This window comes from Puma concolor, chromosome B3, assembly GCF_028749965.1.
Source record: "Puma concolor isolate L17-30 chromosome B3, mPumCon1.1.hap2, whole genome shotgun sequence".
Taxonomy (NCBI): Eukaryota; Metazoa; Chordata; class Mammalia; order Carnivora; family Felidae; genus Puma; species Puma concolor.
This window is the reverse complement of record NC_141672.1, coordinates 137849082-137856960: the sequence shown is the minus strand read 5'-3', so window position 1 is coordinate 137856960 and position 7879 is coordinate 137849082. Positions and strand designations below refer to the sequence as shown.

Here is a 7879-nt window from a genome sequence, read left to right as displayed (position 1 = left end):
CCCACCTCCCACCTCCACCCCCCCCCCCCCCCACCCCGCACCCACCCCACAAAGAGCTCTGCTGGATGAAACTTCCCGCCGCCGGGCAAAGAGGAGCCTAGAGAAGTAACTAAGACTTCTGTTTCTGGAAATGGCCCATCAGGTCACTGAAAACATACCCCCCCAAAAAAAGTTATTATTTTTTAAATTAAAAAACAGATAGGATATTATAAGAGAAAGACTCTTTTTAAAGGCATCAAAGAGATGACAAGCTAGTGAGGAATTGATGAGCAGAGTCGCAGAGAAGAAAACCCAGAACGCAAAACCCAGCTCTCAAATCTGCTCTTGCCTCGAGGGCACTGGGATCCAGATGAATCTGCTTAGAAACTAAGCTGTGATTCCGATGGGCTCGTGGGCAAAAGTCACCGCCCAGTGCCCACCACAGTCTGGGGCCCTACTGAGCACCTCCCCTTCGCCAACCACTACCCCGAAGGCGTACACCCCCAGAGCAAAGGAAAACCAGAACTGAGCCAGCCCTCCGTGGGCCTGTGGCTTCACTCCGCACCCTCTGGTTGACTCAGGGAACCCCAGGCCTCGAGCCTGCATGATGGTGGCCCCGGCTCTCATACTGCTAGCAAGTGTCTGTCAGAAAAGCAGGGAAAGTCTTCTCTGGAAGAAGGTTAACGTCACCCTAGGCCTCAAATCGTTCATACGCAGGAAGAGCCATCCTTGAAATCCAGGAACTCCTGGCAGGCCACCTCCCTGAGAGGGACACGGAGTGCCCGCCCCACGGGGCAGAAACATACCTGACCGCTCCCCATGCTGTCACGAGCCCTCACTGCGCCCTTTTCTGGGATGAAGCTGGACCCAGATGCAGGTTCTCTGTGACCTCAGAGTTGCGTGCATGAAGGAGGCCTCTTCTCCATAAGAGAAATGCAAAAACTTAGAAAACTGAAACCACTAAAACCCATCACCATCTTTTCCCCCAGTGTTCTTTGCAAGGAGCCAGGAGGGTTTCTTGGGAAGCAGGTGGCCCTGCCGGGGGAGGGTGTCTAACACTGGGAAAAGGGCTCAGCCTGTTTGAGAGGAAAGTACCCCTCTTCGATGGGCTCAGGACACATCCCACCCCTTGGCCATTTCTCCTGAGGCTCACTCCCAGGCCTCCCTTGTCCCATCCCCATCCCTTCCTGCCCCTTCGGATCCAGTTGAGGGCCCACCACCGCTCCCACCCCTTAGAACTCTCCCAACAACGGGGGACTTTCATCCGCTTAACGTCTGACTTCGCTTAGTACGAATTCCACAGACACCAAAGCCAAGACTGTTATGTCCACGAGGGTGTTCACAGTTCCCAGAACACTGCCTAGCACAGAGGAGGGCTCAGCCGTTTGGCTTTTTGTTGTTGTTGTTTTGGTGGGGGTTTTTTATTTTAATTTTTTCCCCCAAGCAAATGAATGAAATCACAGCATTTCCTGTGAAGCCCAGAGACTCTGAACAGCCAGCTACAGGCCTTTCCCCGGCCTTTGCTTCAGTGACGGACTTCCTCCTCCTCCAGGAACACTGGGAGCCCTTCTCCTTATCTCCCTTCATTTTCCTCTTCTTTTGTCTCCTCCTTTTGTACGAGACTTTTCAGGCGCCTGTGTCCTCCGGCGCTTTTAGAGTAGGCTCTTCTAGGACAGTGCTGCTCGACTCTTGTCCATTTTAAAAACACTCCCAAATTCATTTACTGGCAACGTCCTCATACTACCGTCATTGTCGCTATCAAAAGTGGTCACTGCCTCACTGGTCCCAGTGGGAGACCCCGTACTGAGCACAAAGAGAATTAACAGTCTGTGTCCGCCTGGAAGCTGGAGGGAGCCTCACGGGAAAGGCGGGGCCAGTGAGTGTTCTCTGATGATGTCACAGATACATCAACAAGTGCCTGGGGAGGGAAGAGGGGGGAGGAGGGCAGGAATAGCTGTGACACCTTCCTAGAGAAGTAATGATATGGGCGGGGGGAGGGGCACGTGGGAAAGGGTTTGATCAGTCCTTGTGGTAGAAGGTGAGGGCCCCAGAGCCTGAGGGCACAGGGAACAGGGTGAACCCACTACTGCACGGGACAAGCAGGGGGATTTGGGATTTTTTGGTCGGGGGTTGTGGGGGGGTGATGGGATGGGAGGAGTAAGCAGGGCGAGGCAAGAGGGCAAGTAAAAGAGTGTCATTGGCAAGAGCAGGAGGCTGGACGCCGCTGGCCTGGGGCCAAGGGAACATTCCAGTGGCAGGGATGGGGGACAGAAAGAACGCTTACAGGCAGGAACGTCCAAGGCACCCTTGTAAAAGTGTGTGCATGTGTTTGCGGTGCACAAGGCAAGGCCTCTCAGGAACATGCCCACGTCCTCCAGAAAACCCAAACGCTGCCTCCACGTCTCTTATGTGATAGAGTTTTGATTGCACCTGACACCCAGGGTGATGTGGTGAGGGGAACGCAGATGTACAGAAGGCAAAAATCAGGAGGCAAAGACAACCCCATGGTCACAGGCCCCCAGGCCTCCAAAGAAAGCCCACGACGGTGGGATTGTGCCTGCCTGAGCTCCTTAGATCTTAAATCTCACCGGGGCCTGGACACCTCAGAGAATAAAGCCCTGGGGAGACAGGGCCATGGGTTGGTAGGCCACGGCACCACGTAAAAGTGGGGCTGGAACTGGACCTTGACTGGGGGGCGGGGCGGTGCAGGTGACATGGCGCGGAACCGCTGAGGACACAGCTGCACACGAGCACTGACAAAAGGGCTGTTCAGGGACAGGCAGGGGGCGGGGGCAAGGGGGGTCACGGTAGAAGACGGAGCAGCCTTCGGAGAGACTCCTAAGCTAAGTTAAAGAGTTTGGACTTTTAATCTGTTGGCAATGGGGAGGCAGTGAAGCTTTATTGACCACAGAAGAACTTGGGTCAGAGAGTGCCTGAGACCACCCCCCAAGGGTGGTGTTTGGGCTTCAGCCCCCCAGGCTCTGCCCCAGGGTCTCTCAGAGAGCCACTAGGAGACTCCACAGGAGCTCAGACTGTGGGAAGGAGGGCCTGGAGGGGAGGAGGGCCACCAAGGCCAACAATGGCAGGGGAGGTGAGGAAGTGACGAGAACCCGAGAACCTGAGAACCCACAGCGAGCAGCTGGTCGGAGGCAAGGAGGGAAGAGGAGGGGAGGAGGGCAGACACTGAATCAAAGATGATGCGGACGACCTTGATGCTGGGGAGAGGTCTGGAACCCCGGGGACCCTGGCGAGATGCAGGTGGGGCTTGGGGAGCACCGGCTGGCAAATACTCCAGGTGAGCACACACGGGAGGGAGGGAGGGAGGCAAGGAAACCTTGACTCACACTGCTTTTCTCAAATGCAGACTTCCATAACACATTCTCTGTCTTCTCAAGTGCACAGAGGCTTCAGGCCATCTTCCTGCCCTAGGAAAGGCATCTGCGTCTCACTGGACAGAGACATGTGCTGCCCCAAAATGCCCACTGGGCACACTCACACACCCAGCCTGCAGCACCGGCAGGTGAAACAGGCAGCCCTCCCCTCCTCGTCACTCACTTCTTCTGGGGGTCAGGCCGGGGGCCCACCACCCTGCTGTCCTCCTGACCCCACTGTCTGCCCATTTGCCTTTTCTCTGACACTCAGGCGCAAAGGAAGCCCTGAACATATATATCTGCAGTACCCCAGGGGCAAACATCTGAAATTCTCACCACCACCACCCCCCCCCACCAAAACGCTGAAAATGTTGAAGATCTCCCAAAGAGACAAGTTTGCCAGCCTCTGGCACGAGCCTCCTGACCCTCTACCTCCACTTGCAAAGTTCGAACCTGTAACCTTTTATCTACTGCGACTAAAGTTTTCCGGGCACTTTCTCTTTCTCTTTCCTCTGCATCTATTTCTTCCTTGGGCCACTTTGTGTCACCGCCTGGTTAGTTTCCAAATACTCTGCTCTATTCCTCCTCTCCATGCTCATCATTTCCCTGGACAGTGGGAAACTGCCCCATTCGCCATCTTTCTCTCCCAAAAGTGAGCTCTTCGGCCACCCAGGCGAGCGAGCGTCTGGCAACGTCTTTTTACGTTTGAATCCCCCCCTGCCCCCAGCCCAGCCTCCCCCCACCCCCGGCGCTGACAGATTCCCCACCCCCCCAAAAGCGCTGATCTGTCCCTGCCATACCCGATGACTGCAGGTCCCAGCCGTGGCCCGTTTTGCCTGACACCTGCCTGTGTCACACTTGGGAGGGTGCTGGGACCCGGCTGGCACGCCAAGGTGAGATCTCCTCTGTGACAACCCAGCCTTTAGTGTCCAATGGGCTCTCAAGGGCTTAGACCTTCTCGCTTCCGAATGGGAGCTCTTTTTTTTTTTTTTTCACTTGTAGGTTGCTGAGAAGGAAAGGAAACTGTAGTATAGTGGCTTTGTTTTGTTTCTTAAGTCTTTTCTGCTCACGAAAAAAAGCCACATGTTCATGTGCTTTGGCAACCAACCCTCCTACTGGGCTGCTTCTCAGACATCAGGGCCATCTTCCTGGCACCAGCCATCCAGGATGGTTTCCATCCTGGAAACCCCGTTCCTCCAAACAAGGTGGCCCTCGTGGGCATGGGAAGGAAGCCATCACCCCATTCAAGTCCCTGCTCCCAGCCCTCCTGCAGGGCGCCGGGCCTCGGTATCAGGGATGGTCTGTGGAGTTGGCACGTGGGACCGTCTGGCTAGGACCTCCGTGAGATTCTAATACAGAGGGCATCATTGTCTCTGGGGACCATTGTGGAAGAGGGGGCAGGTCAGAGGTGACCTCAGAAAGTCGAGGAGTGACAATGAAGCAGGGTACAGGAAAAAAGCAAGCTAAACCCTTGCTCTTCAGGATGTGGTTCCCTGGACCAGTATCTCCGGCCTCCCCGGGGAGCTTATTAGAAATGCAGAGTCAGGCCACAGGCCTGCGAGTTCTCACGCGTCTTCAAGGCTGTGTGGCCTTGGCCTTGGTGGACCTCACAGTGGTCCCCAAGTGGGCCTCCTGTGGGGCCCGCTGGCCTAGCTGTTCGCAGTCCAGGGCCCAGCTGCCATCTCCCCGCTCTGGGGACTCTGGCACCCCCACACAGAGCACCCAGCTCCAGCACTGCCTCCTCCCAGGGCAGGCACGTTCCGGCACAGCCCCCAGACTGAGAGATATACCGCCAAGCCCCAGCGGCCACAGCCAGTGAGGTGGGGCCACCGCTCTCCCCAGTCCTTCTCTGTCCCCCTGAAGACGAAGTTCAAGGCTTTCAGACTCCTGAGTCCCTTGGGTCACCAAGCTGCTTTCAGGAAGCACCTTATGGTGCTTCCCTTTGGTAGCTCCACATTGTGAATCTGAGGTTCTTTATAGATGGGCCCATATCCACTCTCTGCCCCGAGTGCAGTGGCCACACCCTTCCCAGTCGGGACACGGGTCAGGTGTACTGTGACCGGCCCCCCCCCCCCAACACACACACCCTGGCACCCTTGCCTGGACAGGGTGGGAAAACAATGAGGCATAGGTGTAGAAGAAAGAACTGGAAGAAGAGGAGGGGCCTCCTGCTGAGTCTTGCTTAGGGCTCTGGGTGCAGGTAGCCGGGCCTCAGAAGGAGCTTGCCCTCCTGTGGAGGCAAGAGTTGGAATTCCCATAAACTCTAGGACCCCAAGTCTCCTCAAGTGTATGTAGCACGAGGACACTGGACTCCATGACCCCAAGTGACAAATCCCCCCATGTCCTCCTGTTCCGCAGTGCAGGACCCTCTAGCACAGACTTCAGGTGGGACCTAGGACCTAGTACCAGGACAATTACCAACACCATGGAGCTAAGCTAAGCAAAAGCTTTCAACAGAAAACTTTGACATAGAACTTAGTATATACTACCACAGAGGTGACTGTCTCAAGTCAGTGTCTGAGGGACAACTAGATGGAAAACAGGTAAGATGGAATCCCAACCTCACACAACAGCTGTTTTCAGGGCCAGGCAGAGCCCAAGAAGACTGGTGGTTCTGAACCCAGCATGCACATCAGAACCACCGGGCGCTCCTCATGGGGCGATACCTATAGGGGGACAGGCTGGCGGAGCTCTGAGGGGTTGGGGGGCTTCAGCTCACTTTGGCCACAGAGCCCTCCCTGGGCAGGCTCCACGTGGCCGGCAGCTGACCCTCCACGGGCTCCGGTCAGTGAGGCACAGATGGCCACCGAGTGGCCGTCCACCAGGGGAAGGACAGAAGAGGGTCAGGACCACACACAACCCAGTGGTGACTGTGGGCCCGGCAGCGAGCCGAAGCCCCCTGGTCACGCAGAGGTAAGGACGGACAGCGGTGGGCCAAGTTTCACGCTCACACAGGCTTCAGCCTCCTCTTGGCCAGGCTGAAATAGTTGGAAGGGGCATAAAGGGGAGGAAAGAGGAGGAGGAAAGGAAACTAGCCATTATCTGGGCTCCACTTGGGGGCCAGTGCAGACCCCAGAGGCCTCACTCCCTGTACGTGGTGCTGGGTCCTCTCCCCTCCTCAGCCAATGGAGGTTAGGGACAGGGTCACTCGGTGGCAATCCTACAAAATCCAATTCTAAGGCTCCCATTTAAACAATTGTCTTAACTATTTACGGACGCACCGGAAACACTCATCATATTGAGTCTAGGGGCGCCTGGGTGGCTCAGTCAGTTGAGCGTCCAACTTCAGCTCAGGTCACGATCTCACAGTCAAGTGAATTCAAGCCCTGCATCGGGCTCTGTGCTGACAGCTCGGAGCCTGGAGCTGCTTCAGATTCTATGTCTCCCTCTCTCTCTCTGCCCCTCTCCCATTCTTGCGCACATGCTCTCTCGCTCTCTCAAAAATAAACATTAACATTTTTAAAATAAATAATTGTCTTAAATATTTACGGATGCCAGAAATGCTCATAATAGCAGCACCAAAAATGCTCATAATACTGAGTGCAAAAATCCAGTGCTATGCCACAATGTTGTAAAGAAGAATGTGAAGGTCACCCCCACACAAGTCCAGAGGTCACTCATCATCCAAGCAGAGCTGGTCCCTCCCTTGTCAGGGCTTCTGAGTCCCCACGCCAGCCCCCAGTGCCTGTCACATCCTTTCTTCTCCATCATCCCGGAAGTCCTAGATCTGGTCTTTCTCTAGACTCAACTTCTTGAACCTCCCAACTAACACAGAGCCTGGCATAAGTGGGCATTCAATAAATGTTTGCAAATGATGAGTGGATAAATGATGGATGGAGGGAAGGAAGGAAGGAAGGAAGGGAAAGGGAAGAGGGGAGTGAGGAGGCAGGGAGGGGAGAGGAGGAGCCAGAAAGGAATGAAGAGGAGGGTAGAGGAAGGGAAGGAAGGGAAGGGAAAGAGAGAAGGGAAGAAGTGGGGGAGGGGAGGAGACAGGGGTAAATTCAGAGGAAAACACAACCGAAATGTCGAGGGTTACTATTCTCTGGCTAACTTATTTTGCCTCCTTTTCAATTACCTGTCTTCCAAAATGTCACCAATTTTTTTTTTAAATCACTTTTATAATAAATCCACTTTTTATCAAAATTCTATTTAAGTCGTTCTGAAATGTTTTCTCATAACATTCCAAGTCCTATTTTAGGTGAGTCGAGAAGACACTGGCACAAGGTGATGTCTATATGGTGGCCACATGTTCCAGAGCCAATACTGGAAAACATGATCCACAAGTTCCCAAATGCTCAGAAAAGATATGGAACAGAGTAGCTGGATTCTGGGCAAGACCCCCGCATCTGAGGAATAGGCATGCCCCTCGAGAAAGAAAGTAGCACCCCTGGGGGCTGTGGGATCCCTTGGGACGATGGGCCAGTCTCACCCTGAGGTCGGCTGCCCTGAAAGGCCCATGGCAAGGATGGAGAGAGGGAGACGTTAAGGAAGAAGACACCCTACCCGGGTCCGATCTTCCTTCCAACCTA

At 54.7% G+C, this 7879-nt stretch overlaps 1 long non-coding RNA gene across 1 annotated transcript; it reads left to right on the top strand.

The window, feature by feature from the left end:
* Window positions 1-3122: 3122 nt before the first annotated feature.
* On the top strand, window positions 3123-3848 carry LOC147580417 (uncharacterized). Its single transcript, XR_015251943.1, has 2 exons — window positions 3123-3499; window positions 3622-3848. It is a non-coding gene; the product is annotated as an uncharacterized LOC147580417 (long non-coding RNA).
* The last annotated feature ends 4031 nt before the right edge of the window (window positions 3849-7879 follow it).